General features: G+C 39.2%; 1 protein-coding gene across 19 annotated transcripts in view; it reads left to right on the forward strand.

Moving 5' to 3' along the window:
* Nucleotides 1-23127, forward strand: part of PCDH15 (protocadherin related 15) — a 1100829-nt gene that overhangs the window by 366466 nt on the left and 711236 nt on the right. For all 19 annotated transcript variants that reach the window (XM_075423218.1, XM_075423232.1, XM_075423229.1 and 16 more), the window contains one exon: nucleotides 12831-12908. The gene's annotated coding sequence lies outside the window, so the exon portion shown is untranslated. The remainder of the gene's footprint in view (nucleotides 1-12830; nucleotides 12909-23127) is intronic.

A 23127-nucleotide genomic window follows, 5' to 3' on the forward strand; every position in this document is an offset into this window, starting at 1 on the left:
TGTATCAAGACTAAACACACCTGCATAAACTTCTGATGTTATAGAGTTTTCAGCTTTCCACTGGCACAATAAGCATTCAAATATACTTCAAGAATATTTACATCCGAGAATTTGGACGCTTCTGTAGACCATATTCTTCAGTCTGTGAGGACTTGCCTGTCACTGCAAGCAGTTCAGAGAGAACTGCTCACAAGCTCAGTACAGCAGCTTTTTCTTTTTTTTGCCAGAAGAGATGCTACTGCTGCTCGCAGATCTGGCTGCAAAGTTGTGAGGAACCTCAGTGCTCCCTGTACATGTCCTGGATTGGAATTTACCTTACTGCTAGACTCTCTTCAGACATGCTTTGAACTGGTGCACTGTTGTTTCTGTGTATATTGCCCTAGGTATAATTGGTGTGTGTATATATGAGGGTAAATATTTTTATGAAATATAGTGAATTGTCATGAAATTAACAGCTCAGAAGTTAGGAAGTATCACTTGTATGACAGTTGATCTTACAAATGTGCAGTGCTGTTATGCTGAATATTTTTAAACGCATTTGGTGCAGACTCTGAAAATGAGAGGTTGGATCATATACCTAGCCATTCCCCAGTGCCTGTGGTATAAAACGCATGTTGTAGCTCAGAATATATTCTGCAATAATTTTTTTGAGGTGGAAGAGTGGAGCCTTCATAAGTTGTAACTCAGAATCAACTTCACTGTTTTAATACTCATTGATAAATGCGTTCAGAAAACTCATCAATGTCTTTCTGTACTTAGTAAAAGTGCAGAATAATTGGATTAGTAATTTTAGTTCAGTTCAATTGTTTAAATACAGTTTTCCTTTACTTATTGATTTTGGAATTATGTGATAGAAGTATAGTAGATTGAACACCTATGATGAAAATAATCCCCAATAAGATTTTTTTGTTTGTTTAAATTCTGTAGTAGGCTGCAATGATGAAATGAAAAATTGGCCGTCTTGTTCAAGAATTTTTATGCTGAAATTTCAAATCCTTGATATCTGACTTGAAAATTAATGCTGGAACATAGATGCTCAAGCAGTTTTTATTTGACCAGGCTTTAGAGGTGGCTTTTTTTTTGTATGTGTGCATTAGGAGTAATGAGTTGGTACTAAAAGTGTAGTCACAAGGCTGGGATGGATTAGTTTTAAAGCAGTCTAAAATAATCTGTCTACCTGCACATGGGTCTTCTATAGAGTCAGGATCCTGTTTTACAGAACTCCTGCTTGTCCGATTAGTCCTTATCCTAAACTGGTACAGATGATTAATCCGATTAAATACATTCATTTTTAAATGTACCTCTTGGATTTTAGTCTGGGTTAAACTGTAACATAGTCCACAACAGTATCTGTCATAAAAGTTCAAATATCTTATATGGATTATTGTTTTTAACATGTTATATAGAAATGTTTCACATATATTGCTGATCATCACTGAAATTACTATTTGAATGACTTTGGCTAAAATACAGTTTCACTAAATAATTTTTATATTTCATTAGTTCATGTTCCAAGCTAAGATTTTTTAACAGATGCATGTGTTTCCCTCTAGTAACTTAAAGTGTTCACATCTGTTTTTTGTCTTGAGTTACCTTGGTCTAAATAAGTGCTGTTATTCTTAACACTGACCCTTCCCCTTTTGTAAAGGAGTACCAAACCCCTCTTTGAGGAAGGATGTGTTATTCTAACTTTTATACAGTAAGGTGTTAAGCCTAAGAGACAGAAATATAACCTACTTGAGGAAAGAAAATTTGGCTAACGATGTGAATATTTAGGTGCCTTCAAACAAACCAAAAAGGATTTCTGAGTAAGAGAATGTTTATGTGGTTAATCTACTGATGTAGAATGCAGCTAAAGTGACATTCTGTTGGTAGAAGAAGTAGAAAGAAAATCCTGATCCAGGTCTCAATGTATGAGAGTGGGCAAGCGGTATGGGAAGGTGAGGCCGGCAGGACTGGTGGTGTGAAAGCTTTATGATTTTCCTGTTGCGGTTATCCCTAAAGCTACTTTTGGCTGTGTAACCAGGATCGTCCACGGCGTGCATGGGTGACATTTCCCCTAACATGGTCTCTGTTTCTCAGCTGTGACCTGTAGGGAATGCTCCAGAGTTTAAACCCTGATGTTTGTTACGGGATGACTTCTGCACCCTGTGGTTTTGTCAGTGCATTAGACTGCTTGTCTCATCCTTGTTTCCTTGTTGTCCCTGTAAGCCGCTGCTGCCTCCCTCCTGTTCTAACTGTACCTTTTTGTCTTCCATCTTTCTAGTGCTGTAAAAGGAGACCATGAGCCTGTCTCCATCTTGAAATAGAGCGTTGCTACTTGGTCCCTTATTGGGTCTTCCTTGTTTGACTTTTCCATTTGACTTCTCATTTTAGGGCAGCCTGGAAGATTTTGTGGTCTGATGATCTGTTGAGAGAACAGATTCATGAAAAATTGGGAAGGATTTTAGACCTACAGCTGCTCTAAACTTAGGTGGAGTATAAATAGAAACATAAGGTAACAAGATAGCTGCTGTATTTTCCAAGCTTTCTGGACACAGTTTCAAAAGTCAGTTTCCAGTCACATGTATGTGAATAGCTTAAATTTATTCCAAGAATTTTTTAGTACTACAGTCTGTATTGGCCTACCCACTTTTGCCCATCTGATAAAGAGTTTATTCAAACAAAATTGAATGTGACAACAATTTTTCTGAGCATCTACTTTTATTGTTGCTGTTCCATATGCTGGAATAAGCTCTGTTATGTATTTATGCTGCTGATGACAAAGCATAGACTGCTGTGACCTCTACAATTTCTGTCAAAGTTCCCAAATCAGTTTTCTTTCAGTTGTTATATTACTACCATTTAGTAACCTATTATTTCCATAAATTCTCTACTTTTGGTGCCCTGCTGGCACCAGCTGTTGACAGAGGTCCACAAGTGCGCTGATGCGCACAACAGATAAGACATTTTGTGACAAGTCCTCTCCTCCCGACCTCACCTAGTAAGTGATTTTTAGCAATGGAAAATGCAGGGCACTCCTCCAAGAAGCACTCTATTGTTTGCTGCGAGAATGCAGCTGCACTAAAATACATCTTGTGTGCAAAGTATTTTGCATTTGTTCAGTTGTGGTGCCAAGTCAGAAGGAAGTTTACCATCATCAGAGATTCAGCCTTGAACCCTTTTATGTTGCATTTGTGTTTCATAGGGAGGGTTCTTCAGTTGGTGCTACAGAAATGTTGCTACTGCAGGAGTAACTGTGATGCCTGAATTAGAAAAATGATTGGGAACAGCCTGGTGGTTGCCATCTCATTTCTAAAAATAAGAGATCAGAAAGAAATTTAGCTCTGGAGTCTTGCTTGGTCTTTTTCCTCTTGTTGTCAAAAGCATCAGGAGAGAAAACCTTTGTGTTTCTTATGGGGAATGCCCTCTGAGGCCATTTACCAGAACACAGATTGGGATAATAGGAAATTCTGGCTTTCCCTGTTTTTACTGGAAGGTCCTACACATTCCACATCCTGTAGTGTTGCTGAGAGCAGCAATATAAGATCAGATAAAACTGATCCTGTTTTAATTTATTTAGAATGACAGCAATAAAAACACTTCATCCGCTCAAAAAACATCAGCAAAAGATGTTGTTTCTTCACAGCTGAATTGTGGAACTCCAGAGAAAATTTCTATTTTATCTCCTACAGCCTTGTCCCTTTCTGTACTTAAAGGCATAGAGAAGATAACAGCCTCTCTTAGACCTCCTCCAAGATAACAAAGATAGAAACCTTTAGAATACAGTGTGCTCTGCAACCTAAGTATTGGCTGCAACCTGGTTTCTTTTTTTTCTCCTGGAATAGCCAATAATTCCCGAAATCATTGTCCAGAAAAACATGTAAAGAACTTTGAAACTGATAAAGGATATGCTGCTATCTCCATACTGATACCAGTCAACATTGTGTTTTAAAGTATTTTATCTAAAACAGCAAATTAAAAGATATCATATTTTTTATGTTTATTATGAAGAATAAAAAGGAAATTAAAAGATCTCTTGAAAGATTTTTGGCTCTTTACAATCCCTCTTGTTTCTGCCAAGAGTAAAAAAAAAAAAAACAACAAACCAACCAACCAACCAAAAAAAAATCCCCAAAAAGCACAAACACAAAAAACCCCCCAAAACCCAAAATAATAAAACTGCTGAAATGATACACAGATCTTATCTCAGGCATGACTGTTACACAGTCTGTTTTGTTAGCAACGTTAGATATGTATGGACTTCTAGCTGTTTAATCGTTTGGATTATGTCTGTCTTTTGTGAAAACAAAATTGCTCAGTTTAAGTCTCGTTATAAATAACAAAAGAGCATGAAATCTCAGTCATTTTTAAGAAACTACACTGATTAGAATCAAGATTCTGCTATTAGCTTTAGAACAAACACACAGACAACAAAACGGTGAAGAAGTGTACTGCAACTTGCATTCGTAAATCTTTATTTCAGAGACAGTATGGCAATGTGAATAGTTTGATTACTTTGCAAAGGAAAGTGGAGCTTAAGAAGAGCATAATGATATTAAACAGAGGACTTGTTATTGAGCAGCTTAGAAGGAGTCCTGGCAGCTGAGGATGTGGGGTGATGACTTACAAGAGCTTCATCAGTTGTCTTGTTTGACTGATGGCTATTGTCTAATATAGTGAGTGCAAATGGCATGCGACACAAAGGAAATATTTTTCCTTTGTGATTTAGGTCTTTGTTTTCCAGAACAAAGCATAATTCTTTAATAGCTTAGCACAGAAGTATAGCAAGCTGCATTCTTCAGAATGTGCATGTGCCACAACTTCTCCATGACATCAGCTTTTCGTGTATGCGTTTGCCTTCTTTATGAGGTTAGAAAAGGGTAATCTTTATGTCAGATTCAAACAAAAAGAAGCCATTTCTCCAGGTGGTGGATACTGATTCTGCTCCTGTCCACATTCACTCTGGGGCTCTCCTCATTTTAAAAACAGAAAGAAAACCCTATCCCATCCAGAAGCGACTTTGGTTTGGAGTTGACTTGGGAATCACAATAGGCTTTCAAAACCTTTCTAGTCTAAACCTGAAGCCGGAACTGGGAGGAAATATATTATTTCAATAGCTCAGCACAATGAAGGTAAAAGGAATAACTAAAAATCAAACTGAGTCTCTGGTAGCCTTGAAAACAGCTTTGTGGTCTCCACAGTTTTTCTGCAATTTCTTCCATTATTCTTTTTTTTATATGTTAACTTTTATGTTGCTATGTACACAGAAAAATGGAGTTCAAATCATGACGGGATTTCTCAGTTCTTTTGCTAGTATACGCTTCTCTAATGATCCTCCCAGCTTCCTCTCTTTTTGTCTTGTCTGTCTATGAGTGACCCCCTTTGTTGCAGAGAGTTTAGTTTTAACTTGGGTAGTGGCAATTGGAAAATTCAGAAATTACCCTACAAGTGTTCACACAAGCCAGGAGCTTTTTATGATGGGTAACAGCTAAGTTTCTTGAGAGCAGTAGGGTAAGCATTCACTTCTGTAGCCATAATTAGATTTCATCATTCACTTACTCTGCTGGAGGAACAGATCTGTTGTAAGGCAATGAAAAGAACTGCTGTTCAAATCTGTAAATTTATATCTACGATTATACCTGTCATTTTCAATGATTTATAGGTATGCCTCAAACATTATCTGGACCTTCAGGGATCATTGATTGTTTGTGTCCAAGTATTTCATTTTAGGACCATCTCTATAATCATGTTAGCTTCTTCCTTTCATCATGTGGTTGGGGGTTTTTTTAATGTTTATGTTGAAAACTTAGGAAGATTTGCATCTAACTGTTATAATTAAAATGTCAGGTACTAAATTCAGTCTGCATCATGCTGCAAAATTAATTCCAGAGAGTCATTTCTAATGATGGGGGAATACTTCTTGCATGATTAGATAGCTTCAGGCACAGAGGAAAAACCCTTTAATTAGCTTGGAGAAGGTAAGTTGCTGTGTCTGAGTCATTGCAAGGTACTTTTACTACTTGTCTTTGGCTGCAGGTGCCGCTAATGCTGAAAAAATGTCTGTTGGAAAATTTTGAGGAATTATTTTCCTTAAAAAGTAATAAGAAAAAGACTAAACTATTCCCTTATTTCAAGTTTGGTTTTTTTCTTTCCCTTGTGATGTTAATATGTAAGTATCTTAATTCACCTTTGAACATCAAAATTGCCTCTTTTAGCAGTGATGTGTAAACTGTCTTCTGTCCGATTGTTCTCAAAGCAATTGTTGTAGTTATTCATATTATTTGATTGTTAACAATGGAACATACTGATTTCAGAGATACTGTTGGCCGTCGAGAGCAACCTGTTAACTTCTTTTATTTCAGTGTACGTTTACCAGTAATTTTGTTTGCTTTAAAAAAAAAAACTTTATCACTACATCAATGGCATTCTTCAGTCCTTGCAGTCTCTTAAGATTGAGACTCTGTTTTAAGTATTCAAACAAATAGTGCCCTTTTTAGGGTTGGTTTATTTTGGTTTTTTTTTAAAGCAGCGCAAGGGCAAGGTAGGAACATTCATCATTTAGAGCTTCCTGTCAAGTTTTATATACACTGCTTAAAACATAAATCAGTTAAAAATGTATCATTCAGAAATCATTGCCACTTAAAGGAATATATATCCTTTGTATGGGCTAAACATGAAAAGCCCTGAAGGAAAGAAGATTGCTTTGGAAAGGCTTGATTAGATACATAGGCTTGCAGTACAATATGTTTTCTAAGATCAGTATGTATAACAGTGAGTTTTACAAATACCTTCAGTCAACCTTATGACAGACTTATATTTAGCATTTTACAGGTAGTCTGATAAGACAGACATGCTGCTAGACCTATTTTTTATCTGTGCCACTTTTTTTTGATACAGTAGAGTGATAGCTGCACTTCTATTTTGTGACTGTTATGTATATAATAGTTTACTTTTTGATTGTTCTGTGTCTGAATATAGTGACCTAAGTAAAGGCTGTTAAGAAGAGCAAAGAAGAAAGATGGTAGTGACTAGTTTTAAGATGCTGCTGGGTCCAGTACTTAAAGGGAGTTAATGAAAAATAGAGGAGCTTTGAGATATTCCATTTCTGGAATACACCACCAACACACCTGCTTTTCTGCCAAGTGTGGAGATTCAAGGAGCATTTTAGTCATCTGGGGTGGGGATGGGTCTGTCTCCCAGAACGTTATGGGTAGAGATCCACTGGAGGGCCCCAGTGCTCACCCCATACTGATGTGATTCTCAGGCTTGCCAGGTGGGTATCATTCTCTGTGACCAAATCTTGTCCAGATGATGAGCTCCCTTGAGTATATGGACAGATAATACTAGGAAAGAGAGTGCAAGAAAGTAATTCCTGGCCACTTACTGTATCCTGGATCTGTTACTACTGTACTGATGTGCAAGAGTGATGAAAAGATCACAGAAGAAACATACGTTTCACACAAGCGGATCTTGCTTGCTGTGGGATAAAGTTGTTGTAAACAGCTCTGTTCTGCTTTCTTTGGAAACTCGGTCTCATATGTTTATTAGCTACACAGCAGTGCATTGCTAAGTGTTCTTGCCAAGGTACCAGCCTCTGCAGTGACAGTGATGGGAGCTGCCAATATTTATTGTGCCAGCTTGAGAACTGTGGGCTGTGTATAATGTAGATCTAGTACTTGTTTGTCTAATACTGTACTGCCTAATGCATTTTGGGAATCCCTCTTCCACATGATTTTGGTGTGCTGGGAGCAACAGAATCAATCCTTGCCTGAGCAGGGCAAGCAGGTACTGGAACAGTTTCCTCAGGTGATTTCAGTATGCTCTTGGAAATTGCTCTCCCAACTATTTCAGGCTCAGGATACTGGAAATTATTTATAAAGCCACCATGCATCATGGAGATGCATCACAGAATCTTTATTTAAAGTAGGTGCTAGTTCTCTAGTTTCCAGTGTGGTAAGTGGAAGTGTCAGCATCCTGGGGTCATCCTCAGGGCTGACAGGTCCTGCTTTCAACATCGTGTGATTACTGTTCTGGAGTTGATCTACATAGTGTTCTGTATTTCATACCCAGTGAAGGGATGAATTTTATTTAATGCCTCAAGAGGTGGTTATTTCATGTGTGGATAGATATATTCGTGGAGTTTTTGAGAGAGACCTGTTCAGTCACTGCCCTTGCTCTACCAAGATTTGTTTCTTCTATCCAAGCAATAGATGATCTTTCTTGGTGAAGAGAAAGCCATATAAACTGTGCTTAAAGCATGTGAAAGATTTCTTTTTTTAATTTTTTTTAATCTAATGTGCAGTGGAAAATTTTTTATCCTGAGATGTTGCACTTCCTTATCCCCTCGTACAATTTCAATTCTCTTAGGCCATTCTGAATGGTGCGTTCTTCACAAACCTAAGAACAATGGGCAAAAAGAGTCTGCTGGGTTTTACCTGTACTCATCTGTCAGTGATTTGTAAAATGTTTTAGAGTCAAGTTAGTTTAAGTAGACACTTCCAAAAAGTTAAAAGAAGCTCTGTACTAATCTCTGCAAAATGACATTTGTCTGGGGAGAGTGCTGTTTTTAATTCCCATACTATTTTAATTTCTGCAAGGCATTAATGTTCTTATTTGTACCTATAAACAAATATATTTTTCTCCAGAACATTGTTGACCCAGAATAGACTGTATTTGTATCTCGTCAGGAAAAAAGTTTCAATATTTATGGTCTTGAATTAATTTGGTGATTAGTTTATTTTTAAACACTGACAGGTGACTTTACATAGGTGAACAATGACAATAGCTAAAGGAAAGAAAGGTCCCCACACTACCTGCAGTGTAAGTTCTTGGAAGGTTTTAGTAGAAAAAGTTAATTTTATTTTGCAGCTAAAATTAACTACAACAATGAAAGTTATGCCCAATGTCTTTGGATGTTTTTTGCCATAGTTTAATAACAAAACTTCTGCTTTTATTTTGAGACTGTTTTTCCCTTTTCACTTTTCGTCAAACCCCATAATGAAGTGGAAGCATCTATTCTACAGTCGATTAGAAGCAATACAGAATTTGTGAGTGTAGTACTCTCTTTTTGGTTTGGGGTTTTTTTTTTTTTTTGGTCACCATGGAAGAAACCCCTTTCTTAAAACATTTTAAGGAGAAGCTATTTTAATAGAGTTTATTTTCGTTGAATCTCATTATGTATATACAGTAGAATGGATGATTTTTACCTTTTTATTTGATTTAGAAAACAGCAGTGCAGGTTTGGTGGTTTTTTTAGTTTATCAAAACACAGCCATGTCTGTTGCAAACAAATTAGGGTTGAAGGTCAGAGTGTCAGTTCTTCTGGATTTATGACACTTTCTTAAGAGCTGTATCTTATCAGCATTTACTCACAATAGGCAAAACCTAGTGAGAGGAGCCAAGTCAAGATGCTGGTTTAAATTTCAGGTTGCCCTGTGTGGGGTCAGGAGGGGAACTCAATGATGCTCGTGGGCCCTTGCAACCTAGGATATTTTATGATTCTGTGATTTTATATAGAAAGCCTATAACTATTGCCACAAAAAAGCTAGCATTTGCTTTAGGTTCACTTTAGTTTGGTTTTTTTAGAACTTTAAATCAGAGTACATTGAAAATAACATGTCAGATAAACAGAATGCAGCATTTCAGGGAGTGATATCATGGAGATTTAACTGTTACTTATATCTGACTCTCTAGTAATGATGATGATATCTGGACAACCCAAAACTGCATTATTTTTTGTACTTTAGAGAGGAAGGCTGCACTCTGTTGTACAAATTCAAGGCTTTCCCTGATCACTGGAAGACAACTAGCAGCTGGTGCGGGCCAAAACTTTTCGCCTACTGCCATGAACACATTTTGGTCATTGACTCGATGTTTAAAAAAAGAGATCAAGGAAAAATTATTCAGTTGAAACATGGGGGAATGGTGTTGTGTTGTCTCTATTAGTGCATGAAATCAGATACTGAAGATTAAGTTTACTGTTACTTTACTTTTGTAATTAAATTGTTATGGTTTATTTATGCACAGAAATAAGGTCAGTAGATCATCAGGTGGCTGGAAGATAGTAGCTCCTTTTCTGTTATGCAGTAAGGGTTAAAAATAGACATGTGTAATCTAGGGTATTTGCACTTTTCTGACTCTCTAGAACTCATTTGGGAATTTTAGAAAGCAAACATCCTTTATTACAGTGACGGATGCATGGGGGATATTTCCTCCTAATGTGCATAGCACATAGCGAAGCAGGCATTCCTTTATTCAGTTTCTTATCGAGAAGTTTTAGCCCCTGGGGCAGTCCCATTCTGCCAATTGGTCATATCATTTACATAACACTTGGGCAGCATTTTCACACTGGCATGTTCAGTGAGGAAGGGTCTGGCAGTCCTTCCCCAAGTGGGTGTGATTTTCAGTATTATAATGTATTATAATGAAGGATAGGTTACTTTTGGACACTACTTTTCATCCAGAACCAACCAGAACTAGCCAAGCACTAACAAGCAGTCTTCTCAGGATGTTCTTACCTCCTTCAAGCACAGTTCCCTTGATTTAAAGACACCTTGCGTTCATCTATTTGGCAGCTTGAAGGTAGCGGTTTTGAACACCTTGTTAAATAAGCAAAAACGTCCTGCTATTCTGACCATACGAAGACCTTTATGACAACAAGGGTGCACACAAAATTATAAGATCTTGCACACACAATTATGAAATCTGCTTTTTGTTCTTTTTTTCTGCATTTGATGTTTCATATTCACCTTTGCTTGTAGATAGACTATTCAGCAGCAGCAAGCTACCACTTTAAGCGAAGTATGAAGACAAAATGGTGTCAGAAGCCAACAATATACGTTCCCTGCCTTTCTGCACGTAACTTTCCTCATAGCAAAGTCTTCTTTGCTCTGGGGCAGAGCCAGAGGAAGGAGAGCTGCTGCCAGATGAGACAGTTAAGATTGCAGGGTGTCGCTACCACTTGTCAATTAGTCATGGTGCCTGTGAGGTGGTGCAGATTGTCTGTGCTAAAGATTCTTCACTTTCCCGTAGGTGGAGGTGTGCTTCGCTGTGGTTTCGTGTTAGTAGGTTGTGCATTAAGGCAGATGGCTTTTCTGCTCAGTTTTTCAGGCAAATCCATTCTGGGGAGACTTCACAAAGCTGAAGGGAAGGCAGTTGAGAGGCGCGGTTGCGAATTAACCTGCGGTCCGAAGCTTTTTCAGGCAAAGTTTAAACTTCTTTTCCATCAGACTGATGGAAAATTAATAACTTTATGTTTATAAAGGGAAATGTGGGTAACTATCTCTGTGGCACGCTCAGGGGTTAGTTTCTGCAGGAAGAGGGAGGTGACTGAGGGTGGAGGAGCGATCCAGAACCTTCTGGAACAATCTGGAATCGCTGGGGGTGGGATAGACTTGGGTCCCTCCCAGCAGTCAATTGGGGAGCACCTCGAGGAGAGGTGGGCCAATCGCAACACGGGGCGCCCCCGCAGGCCGCCCATGTGAGGGCCCTGGAGGCAGGCCCAGCCCTGGACGGAGGAGCACATCTGGGGAGAGCCTGAGGGTGGAGGAGAGGGGCAGGAGGGGTACACGTGAGGGTGCGAGGGTGGGGGGAGAAAGGGCTGTCTGGGGAAGGTTTGGCCTGCCTCTGCTGGAGGAGAGATCCGGGACCTCTGGGAGACTGAGGCGGGAGGAAGCCAGTGTATGATGAGCTGCTGAAGCCAGTGTTCCAGCTGGCCCCGGAGCCAGGTGACACCTTGTAATGTGAGGCATGCGTGGGTGCAAAAGAGTAGCTAGCAACATGGTACCTGGTATCAAGCTTGGGTTGCTAAAGATGCAAATTTATTTGAATGCCCCCCTTGCAGTGCATCTGTTTAAACCTTGATAGTTGATGAAGAAATACTCCCAAAGAATATAATATTAAATGAAATATAGGAGCCTTATGTTATCTAGGTTTATGCAAACACTTTTGGTATGTGCAGCTGTGTGTCTGACTTACATGTTTATATACTTGTTTATTTAATGTTTATGTGAAAGGAAAACAAACCCTCCTTCTTGGTTCTTACACAGGCAATACTTGGCCTCTGCGTAACTGGAGCCACAGCACTTCTGGGGATGAGTGCCGTCATGTTCCTAACCTGTCAGACTGCTGGTTTTTCTTTGGAACTACAGTCTAAGAAAAGTTAAATGACTGTGTTTGTGTGTGAATAAATAGAAGTTCTTTAGCCCTGAAAATCCTTGTATCATTAAGTTCCCAGTTTCAAAATTTTATGAGCGTTAGTCACATATCTGCTTGTTTTGTGTGTGTGTGCTTTGCTTAATTCAAACCGTCTTGCTTACTACAACACTAAATATTGTGCATGTGCTTTTGAATGTATAAAGTAATGGAAGAAATAGAATGATGACAGTGATGGCGTGGATGTATTTTTGAAATCATACACAAGCACAAATAGCTGTTAATCTGTTCACGCAACAGTTTTTAGATCTCTTAAGCCCATATACTGAAAATGTTCAATGTACTCATGCTAACATTAAAAAAGTGTACTTTAGATCACTGTGTTTGAGCTGATGTAGCTGTACTTGTTTTGTTAGTGTTGTGGTCAAATGACTTCAGAAATTACATAGTTTGCAATTTATTCCCTCTGTTGCTGAAGGGTAGGTGGTAGAATACGTTGAAAGGCATTTGTTATAAATCAAGCTGGTTCTTTATCTAGCAAGCTTTGATTTAAGAACATCAAATTAGCTTTTCCAAACTTGCTGTAATTTATCTCTAATATGGGAATTTTCAAAAAAGGAAATTGAAATGTATTCACACTGTGCACTCAAGGTAGAATTTTGATGCAATATTAATCAATAACAAATGTCTTCTAGGATGATGGGGACATAATTCATCAGATCCATCTGGAGCAGCTGTTGCTCTTCTGGCTGACAGAGGCACTGGAAGAAAAGGTAGGAAAAACTTGTTCTTTTCACAGGAAATCGTGTGTTACATTGCTTTTATTTGTTTTCCTCCACTAGCTTAATAATAGAGAAATGCATGTTAGGAGTTTAGATGGAGAACTAGTGAACAGATAAAACAGATAAAGATTAAACTGTGAAACTGGTATCGTATAATACTGAATAAAGTCAATGAAAAATAGTGTGTTAAAATAGGAGTCTCCAGAGATATAAAAAAATGTATTGTTTCTTCTCTTATGCATGTACAAAAAATAGTTCTACTATCTGGGCTAGATTTATTACCCTTCATTGATTGCCCCATTCTGTTGGAGGACATTTCTGGCAGTAAAGTAGTATACCTGTCACATCTATCATGATATGTCAGAGATCTGTCAGGTCTATGGCTCTTTCTGAACTTTGCTGTTTCAGAAAAATGTAGCTGAGCATTATAGGCAGAAGTTTGACATTTCCGAGATGAAAATCAATCTTCTTTTATGTGGTGTTTCTCAAACAAGACGCACTTTGATTGCACAAGTAGTGGTTTCACATGTTTGGGGATACAACATGGACACAAAATAATTTGCATAACAGATTTGACAGTTGTTCTGTAATGAATATAAATTGGAGAAACAATGATATAAGAGGTACTCAAGGCAGACGGCAAATCAAACAGTGATCTGCTGTTGTCACAAACATGAACCTAAAGGTATCAGCTTGAATTTCTTTTTAAAGCTGGGGACTAACAAGGTAAACACAGCCTCTTGTGAAGTATACCATATTTGGAGAGAAAGAAAAGAAGTGAGAGCTGTTAAAATCAATTGCTATCAGTACAATAAATAATGAGGTGCCCTAAATGTGTAGAAGGGGAGGTGAGATGAACCATTGTTGTTACCGGTGGACATAGCACTTGAAAATTAAAGTGAAAAATGTTCAAGCTATTTATTTAATTTTAAAATACATTGAAACAAAGGGAACCATCCTGTCAACACATGTCCTTGTCCGGCTGGCCAGCATCTGGGTTTTTACTTATACATTATGGTGTTACTAGAGACAAGCCACAACTAGGGTAGTTGTATGCTAATAACTGTATCTAGAGACAACACATGTCTAAGGAGAAGGACAGCAAGGAGTTTGTCCCAATCCATGTGTTTTGCCTTTTTCTTCTGATTCTCCTCCCCATCCTAATGGTGGTTAGCAGTGAAAGAGCAACCTCGTGATTCTTTGTTGTCGGATGGGGCTAAACCACGACAGAGCTATAAACAACCAGACAAGCACAAATCGTAAGATGCTAAGAGACTGATGGTAAAATATTATGATGTTGGATTGCTGCCTGGGGAAGATGTTTGTAAATAATGAACAAAGTGGTTGTCTTGTTCTGTTATTAGTTGTGTTGAAGGAAATATTTGTCAGAAAAATAAATAAGTAAAAAAATGTTTTGATACTTAGTTGTCCCCTTCCAATAGAAGGAAGCATGGAAATTCCCAAGTAGTAGCCATTTTCATTCTAGAGTATAACTATATGGGATGAAGAATTGCCTTGATATACACCATGTTGGTGATTTGAGCTCTCTTTTGATTTTGATGGAACTGTACCTTTGGTACAGATACATGGTGTAATTAAAAGAATATTAAGAGGGTCAAGTAGCATTAAAAAAAAACGTAGCGAAAGCAAAAAAATGTAAGTCAGAGGCAGAGTTCAGATTTACTGTATACTGTAATCAGTCACAGTTACAGGGATGAGTGGTCTCTGTAATAAATAAATGAAAAAAAAAATGTGCTTGAATGTAGCACTGAAATGTGATACAATATTCTAAATATTTAAAAGTGGTTTTTTTAATCCCCACTGAGTAAAAGCAGTCATTCTCACAAAGTATTTCTTTCATGTGAAATGTCAAGACCGTTCTGTAGCCCTGTTGCCATATAGCTATACTGATTTTACATTGAGAAGCATGTTTTTACTTGCCTGCATAGCTCAGGTTAAGCTAGAGGGGTTTTCATTAAAGCTAGAGAGGTTTTTTATAAATATAGAAATAGATACATATGTATTGAAATGTGTTATAATGAGCAAATATAGAATGTAATAGAGCTTTTCTTGCTTTATTTTTCAAAAACCTTAGGAAGTCTCCTTGGTATCTTCTGTTGTACGTTATCTGATGTTATTATTGTTATAACAATACCTGTGTAACTCACGAGTTTTCAGCCTGGTAGTTTTTCATTTTAGTCGATAGAATATGCACTGATTTTCCACACAAATGATAATGTGTCAGCCACAATATACTGACTCCATTTTGTTAAGAAGTTTAGCAATGCATGAAATTAGCAGATTAATTAGAAGAGAGGAATGGTTATTAGAGGAGGAATGGTTTCATACCTTTAAGTTTCTAACAATTGTTTCATTCAGGACAACAGCAAAACCACCTAGAGCACACAAATAGTCTTGTTTAAATAAGATGACATCTAAATTGGATTGATAATTTCTCATCCCTATAGTTACTAATAATAATAAGTTGGAGAAAGATATTGGCTATTTCAAAGTCAAACGCACTGAGAAAAAAACATCCATTCCAGAGTAGACACCATTAACACAGATTCCCTTCAGCCCATTAAGCTTCCTCACTGAGATGTTTCAAACAAGTGTTTGTTTCTAAAAGCTGTGGAAACTGAAGAATTAAAAGCCACCTTAGCTGGAGAAGCGTGTTTTCTGAGCCTTAGTAAAATGACTCTTTGTCTTAATTTTGTGTCTCCAGTCATGCAGGAAATTAGAGGACTAGCTTATTCCTGCAGAACTTTGGTTTTTCAAGCTTCAGGCTCAATTTGGCAGACTGTATTGCTCAAATGAGCTTGTAAATGAATTATTTGTTTCAAAAGTACAACTGATATCAACTTGCATACAAATACTTAGAATATGAACATATCTCTAGTTTGCTTCTCGAATTATATGATAGTTGCTCTAGTGAAGATGCATATTTGGTCAGAAACTTAATTTGTGTTACTGAGTTTCTCAAACTGAAATGTGTTGTTGTTAAGTATAATTTACAATGGCTTTTTTTCTCTCTTATTCTTGTAAATTGCAAGCTTGACCTTTCTTTGGGTTAGAGTGATTTCAAAAATCATATAACCCTTCTGTGTCTGTAGTAACAATGGCAAGTATGAATGAAGATGAAGTCATTAAAATGTCTAATTTCTTTATGGTTATCTAATTTATATGAATTGACACTTTCAAGCAAGGCCTGTGTACTCGTAGCACAAGAGAGGTTTTTATGGGATTTTAACTTTGGAGGGCGTCTTCTACTACGCTGCAGGGTCACTTACTGGTCCAGCCCAAAGTCAGACTGGGAGAAGAAGTCTCCTTCAGAACACAAACTGACTTTGAAATAAGGCATGAAATGGTGTCTCAAACTTGAGAGATGATTGCTGTCTGTTCCACCCATAGACCCATGCTTTGAGCAAAAATACTGCCTGTGGAAATCGTATAGTTTGGCAGGTGTTCAAGTCATTTTGCAGTGCTAGTCTTCACAGTTTTTCAGTCTTTGCTGATTCCTGGAAGATTTTGTTCCTTCACCTGTAAAGCCTGATTTTCTCCACCCTGCTGCCCTCTGCACTCTCCTGTTCTCCCTGTGCAGCAGGTTCTCATCTTCTTGTGTTGTAACTACTGCTGCCTGCTGTAGCCTGCTCTGGGAGAGCTTGCCTCCCTCCACACTTCAGTTTTGCTCAACCTTTTTAAAGGAACACAGCCTAAGGATGAACAAGAAAACCAAAAGTAAAACAATTAAAAACCCAAACGAACCAAACAAAAAACGCAAGAAACAAAAAACGGGGACTGCATATCACAGATGAAAAAAGGGTAAAGACTAAGCAACACCAGACATGTCACACTGTTTAGACACTGCATCTTTAAAGGTAGGACTGACTGCAGAATTGGTATTCAGATATTCTCTTTCTTATTCTATTCTTTCAAGCAACGGTTCATCCTCAAACTCTAGTGTAAACATTTTATTCCTACTTCTAGAAAAGTCTCTTGCAGGGACTGAAATCCATTACAACTTTGCTCCATATTGGTGCATTTGACCCATTGCTTTTCAGAGCAGCAGCTGGTCTCAAGCAAAGCCCATTTGACATAGATTGTTAACACTAGTAGGCACTGGAGTGCAAGAATACGTTAAAGGGCGACTACATTTTAGGAACAGTGGCATTTTTTCTGCTTTTTTTTTTACTTTTATCTGCTTTCCACACCAATTCAGTGAACCATTTGCAGAGTCACAGCAAAGCTATGCAGGTCCCTGCTGCAGTCCGTGCCGTAAAACCTCTACTCAAATTGCTGCATCATAATTAGCCAGTTCAAAATAGGCTGCAATTAAGATGATGTGTTTAACATGTAGACAAATAAATGCACAAACCTGTTCCACATCTTCTGTTCATTTTGACAACAAAACTAAATGAGGTTGAAATTGATTTCAGCTTTTGAATTAATAAATTAGTTGGAATATTCAGAACATAGTTCATCTTAATTTCTTCTGAAATTTCTTTTCAACATTATGAGTTATTTGAGAGATTGTTAGCATGATGTGGAAATTAATGTTTGACACATTTTGACATTGTGATCAGAGCTCTTAGTTTTCCGATATGTCTGTGTGGCAGAGATAAAGATGTTGGTCTCAAACCATGAACCAGTAGTGGTTGGATCAGATAGACCCTATCACTAGTGAATACTTTTGTCTGTGTGATAAACCTGTGCTCCCCAAACCCTTACCAGGAATAAGAAAAAATGTGGGGTAGGCAGTTGTTTTGTTTGGTTGGTTTTAGTTGGTTTGGTTTGCATTTCTTAACTAGGGGGACTTTTTTCATTAGCTCCATGTTAGTCATTTGAATTTATTCAATTGGATACAAAATGTTAAGCTTTCAGGACTGTCATCCTTATCCTGTGTGTTTCTTTAACTAATAGGTTATAATTATTTAAAGTTGGAAGGTACTAATAGCTCCAAGTGAGAGCACTTTGACAGGTGCAGGACAGACCTTAACGCCAACTGGCGTGAAGTGTGCTATGTGTTCATGCTGAATGAAGAGAATAGAATTGTTCAGCAGCAAGCTGACTGAGGAATAGAGGCATGCAAGCAGCACAGTTGTTTGAGAAAAATAAGTGCTGTACTAATAACAGCACAGCTTTCTTCTGAGGGTTGATAACCAGTGGGCTCTGAGATATTGTTAGGTTGCAGATTTAAGACGATAATTAGAAACATGAGCTGAGGAAGAATCCAGCAGAGAGAGATCGTGAGGTTGGCATAACTCCTTCAGAGTTCTCAAGTATCTTGTTGAGGAAACAGCCTTGGAAATTGTAAGGAAGCTGATGACTGGTGTTTTTAATTTGCTTTTTGTTCAGTGGAGCAGCATTGCTGTACCTTTGTGGACTTGTAAGCAGATTGGTGTCAGAGAAATTTGTTTATAACCAAGTTTCTTCCTTGTGGAAGTAACCAGGGGTGGGCCTCAAATTGGCTTATTGGTTAGAGTGGCACTTACCTTGAAGGTAAGCTTTCTAGTTGAGTTGTTTTTATCTAATAAAATAGGCCTTCTGGTTGAATGCTATCAGTGTGCACATGATATCCCTCCCAGATGTGCCTTTAGTTACTATTTAAGACCTAACAACTTTCATCTTTGATAAAACTGCATTAATTACTCATACTCATGTGTTCACTTTGCTAATGGAACAGAATCAATTGTCTTCATGTTATTGCAAAGCATACTGTGACAAACTGAAATACATGATCTGTGGTATTTACGTCATTATACCAGCTCTTTGAAAACACAGGCTTAAGCAGTGGAGGTGTTTTTCAATCATTATGGGTGCATTTATGCCTTGAGGATTGCAAATAGAAGATGTTTTCTCATCGTGTATTGACACAGATTTGCTGTCAGAAATCTGTAGTGTAGGCCAGTGGTTTGTTCAGGAAGGACGCTGTTATCCTTGAAGTTTAGCTAGAGGAGTGCTGCCACAGATATATGGGCCAATGAGGGCCCATTACTGCTCTGCCAGGGCATTTGCTATCTGTTGCAAACAGGGTGGAGCATTCTCCCCAGTTGCGGCCAGCCAGGATATTAGATATAATGCTAAGACAACTTATTTATAAATTAATGTTACCTATTTAAGATTAGTTAGTATTTTGACAACTGATTGCCAGTACATTCAGTGGTTGCTTGAGCAGTTGTAAGAGTCATATGTTTTTTCATTAAGTCCCTAATTCAGGTTTATTCCATTTGAGCAATTTTCTTCATAGTTAAGGCTAAACATCACATAAATATGATAGACCTTTACATGATGTTACATTTGTCATGTTTTCTGTTTGCATTTATTTATTTGATTTGTATCACAGACACAAAGCTAAGTCAAAATCCAGAATAAATGTATCACACTTCCACTCTTCTTTTTAACAAAGGCCTGAAGGGACGGTAACAGAAAAAAGACCAAACTTGCTGCAGTAGTAACTTCCATTCTTTTGAATTTGTTGCTTCTTTTTGAACTTTTGTAAGTATTCAGTTTCATTGCTGGTATAATTTTTAAAATCTACATAGGCATTACAGTTATTCTCCCAACATTTTTGTCCTTTACATACACAGCATCATTAACCCATGGTCTATTTTTCACAAAGTACAGTGGAACACAATTCGTGTCTGTAGAGAATTGAGCTGAGTGCTTGTGGAGAACTTAATTCAGCCAAGTACTGACTACAACAATCCTTATGTGGGAACAGTCATTAGTATAAATGAAGAAATATTAAAATATTTTCAGGGTACATTATCTACTTATTCTGTGTAGAGAAAATACCCAACTTTAATCAAACTATGCATTGTCTTTTGGTGTGAAGAAATAAGTCGTCAGGAGACAGAGATTGTGAAGAAGCAATGCAGCTTAAAATGTTTCAACCCCAAACTGTTTTCTATTGAAACATGTAGGTAGGGATGTTAAAGTGCAAGTAATTTTATTGACGCACTGGCGATGAGTTCATTGCTGATTTCCCCTAAACATGCAGTCTTTGGATACGCTATTGTTAAATGGTGAAATGAAAGCTTGTGAGAACACCTGAAGAACCACAGATGGCTTCCATAAAGAAGCAAAAATATGGGTGTATGTTGACTATTTACCCAAGGTTTAGAAGAAGAGAAATCAAGATGTGTGAAACAGGCATACCTATAGCTTACATGTAAGCATTTTGGGACAGAACCAGGGCATTAAGCAACTCTGTCATCCTGCTGCACTGATTGTAGATGCACATTGTTTGTAGCTAATCCCATGTTCTCACATCAACTGTTGCCAAATCTGTGCAGTTAGTATGCTCTAATATGTTTCAAATACAGAATAGACAAGCTACAAAGTTGCTTTAAAAATAGTGTCTGATGCTCATCTGCTGTGTGTATGTAGTTGTAGCATAAAAAATTTACATTTGTGTCAATGTAAATTATGCATAGAATTATAGAATGCTTTGGGGTGGAAGGGACCTTTAGAGGTCATCTAGACCAACCCCCCTGCAGTGAGCAAGGACATCTTCAACTACACCAGCTTGCTCAAAGCCCCATCCAGCCTGGCCTTGAATGTTTCCAGGGATGGGGCCTCCACTACCTCTCTGGGCAATCTGTTCCAGTGTTTCACCACCCTCGTGGGAAAAAATTTCTTCCTTATATCCAGTCTAAATCTACCCTCCCTTAGTCATGTCACAACAGGTCTTGCTAAAAAGATTGTCCCCATCTTTCCTATAGGCCCCATTCAGGTACTGAAAGGCTACTCTAAGGTCTCCTCACGGCCTTCTCTTCTCCAGGCTGAACAGCTACACTTCTCTCATCCTGTCCTTGTAGGAGAGGTGCTCCAGCCCTCTGATCATTTTAGGCTATGTTTTATTTTTTGATCTATCTTAAATCTCCTAAGTGTAGTAAAACATCAGCATAAAAGCATGTCACTCTTAGGGTAGCCAGTAATAAATACACATAAATAGAATTCAATAGACATTGAAAAATTGAAAGGTTAGCTTAGTAATATAAAAATTTCGTGTTAATCTATTAATTCCAGTTGCTGCTCATGGATGCAATCTCTCTTTCCTCCTCTTTCTTTCCCTGTAGTGTTTGGGTTGTTTTAAAACTGTGGTATATTTATGGAAAATTTATTTTATAAAATCTGTGCTATGTCTCCCTTTATCACCTCATGGCATTTCACAGAATCACAGAATCACAGAATGGTAGGGGTTCGAAGGGACCTCTGTGGGTCATCTAGTCCAACCCTCCTGCCGAAGCAGGGTCACTACAGCAGGCTGCACAGGACCTTGTCCAGGCGGGTCTTGAATATCTCCAGAGAAGGAGACTCCACAACCTCCCTGAGCAGCCTGTTCCAGGGCTCCGTCACCCTCAGAGGGAAGAAGTTCTTCCTCATGTTCAGACGGAACTTCCTGTGCCTCAGTTTGTGCCTATTGCCCTTTGTCCTGTCACTGGGCACCACTGAAAAGAGCTTGGCCCAATCCTCCTGACACCCATCCTTCAGATATTTGTAGACATTTATAAGGTCCCCTCTCAGCCTTCTCTTCTTCAGGCTGAACAAGCCCAGCTCCCTCAGCCTCTCCTCGTAGGGGAGATGTTCCAGTCCCCTCACCATCCTTGTAGCCCTCCACTGGACTCTCTCCAGTAGCTCTTCATCTTTCTTGAACTGGGGAGCCCAGAACTGGACACAGTACTCCAGATGAGGCCTCACCAGGGCAGTGTAAAGGGGAAGGAGAACCTCCCTCGTCCTACTGGCCACACTCTTCTTCATGCACCCCAGGATTCCATTGGCCTTCTTGGCAGCCAGGGCACACTGCTGGCTCATGGTCAACCTGTTGTCCACCAGGACACCCAGGTCCCTCTCCACAGAGCTGCTCTCCAGCAGGTCCACCCCAAGCCTGTACTGATGCATGGGGTTGTTCCTCCCCAGGTGCAGGACCCTGCATTTGCCTTTGTTGAACCTCATCAGGTTCCTCTCTGCCCAACTTTCCAGCCTATCCAGGTCACGCTGAATGGCAGCACAGCCTTCCGGTGTGTCTACCACACCTCCCAGTTTGGTGTCATCAGCAAACTTGCTGAGGGTACATTCTAACTCTTCATCCAGGTCGCTGATGAAGAAGTTAAACAAGACTGGGCCCACTACTGACCCCTGAGGGACACCATTAGTTACCAGCCTCCAACTAGACTCAGTGCCGCTGATGACAACCCTCTGAATTCTGCCATTCAGCCAGTTTTCAATCCACTTCACCGTCCACTCATCCAGCCCACATTTCCTGAGCTTCCCTAGGAGGATATCATGGGAGACTGTGTCGAAAGCCTTGCTGAAGTCGAGGTAGACAACATCCACGGCTCTCCCTTCGTCTACCCAGCCAGTCATGTCATTGTAGAAAGCTATCAGATTGGTCAGGCATGATTTCCCCTTGGTGAATCCATACTGACTACTTCTGATAACCTTCTTTTCTTCCACTTGCTTGATGATTACCTCCAGGATAAGCTGCTCTATCACCTTTCCGAGGATGGAGGTGAGGCTGACCGGCCTGTAGTTCCCTGGGTCCTCCTTCTTGCCCTTTTTGAAGATTGGAGTGACATTGGCCTTTCTCCAGTCCTCAGGCATCTCTCCTGTCCTCCAGGACCTCTCAAAGATGATGGAGAGTGGCTCAGCAATGACATCAGCCAGCTCCCTCAGCACTGGTGGGTGTATTCCATCGGGGCCCATGGATTTGTGGACGTCCAGATCGCTTAAGTGATCCCTCACACAGTCCTCCTCGACCAAGGGAATGTCATCCTCTCTGTAGGCTTCTTCTCTTACCTCCGGGGCCTGGGATTCCTGAGGGCCAGTCTTAGCACTGAAGACTGAAGCAAAGAAGGCATTCAGTAGCTCTGCCTTCTCTGCATCCTCCGTCACCAGGATACCCGCCTCATTCAGCAGCGGCCCCACATTGTCCCTAGCCTTCCTTTTGCTGCTGATGTAGTTGAAGAAGCCCTTCTTGTTGTTTTTGACATCCCTTGCCAGCTTCAATTCCAGGTCTTCCTCGTTGCATCCCTGCACGTTCTGACCACGTGGCTGTACTCTTCCCAAGTGGCCTGCCCCTCTTTCCACATTCCATGGACCTTTCTCTTCCACCTGAGCTCTGCTAGAAGCTCTTTGTTCAACCATGCAGGTCTCCTGCCTCCTTTGTTAGATTTCTTTCTCAGGGGGATGCACCGCTCCAGAGCAT

This window comes from Opisthocomus hoazin, chromosome 6, assembly GCF_030867145.1.
Source record: "Opisthocomus hoazin isolate bOpiHoa1 chromosome 6, bOpiHoa1.hap1, whole genome shotgun sequence".
In the NCBI taxonomy this organism is placed as follows: Eukaryota; Metazoa; Chordata; class Aves; order Opisthocomiformes; family Opisthocomidae; genus Opisthocomus; species Opisthocomus hoazin.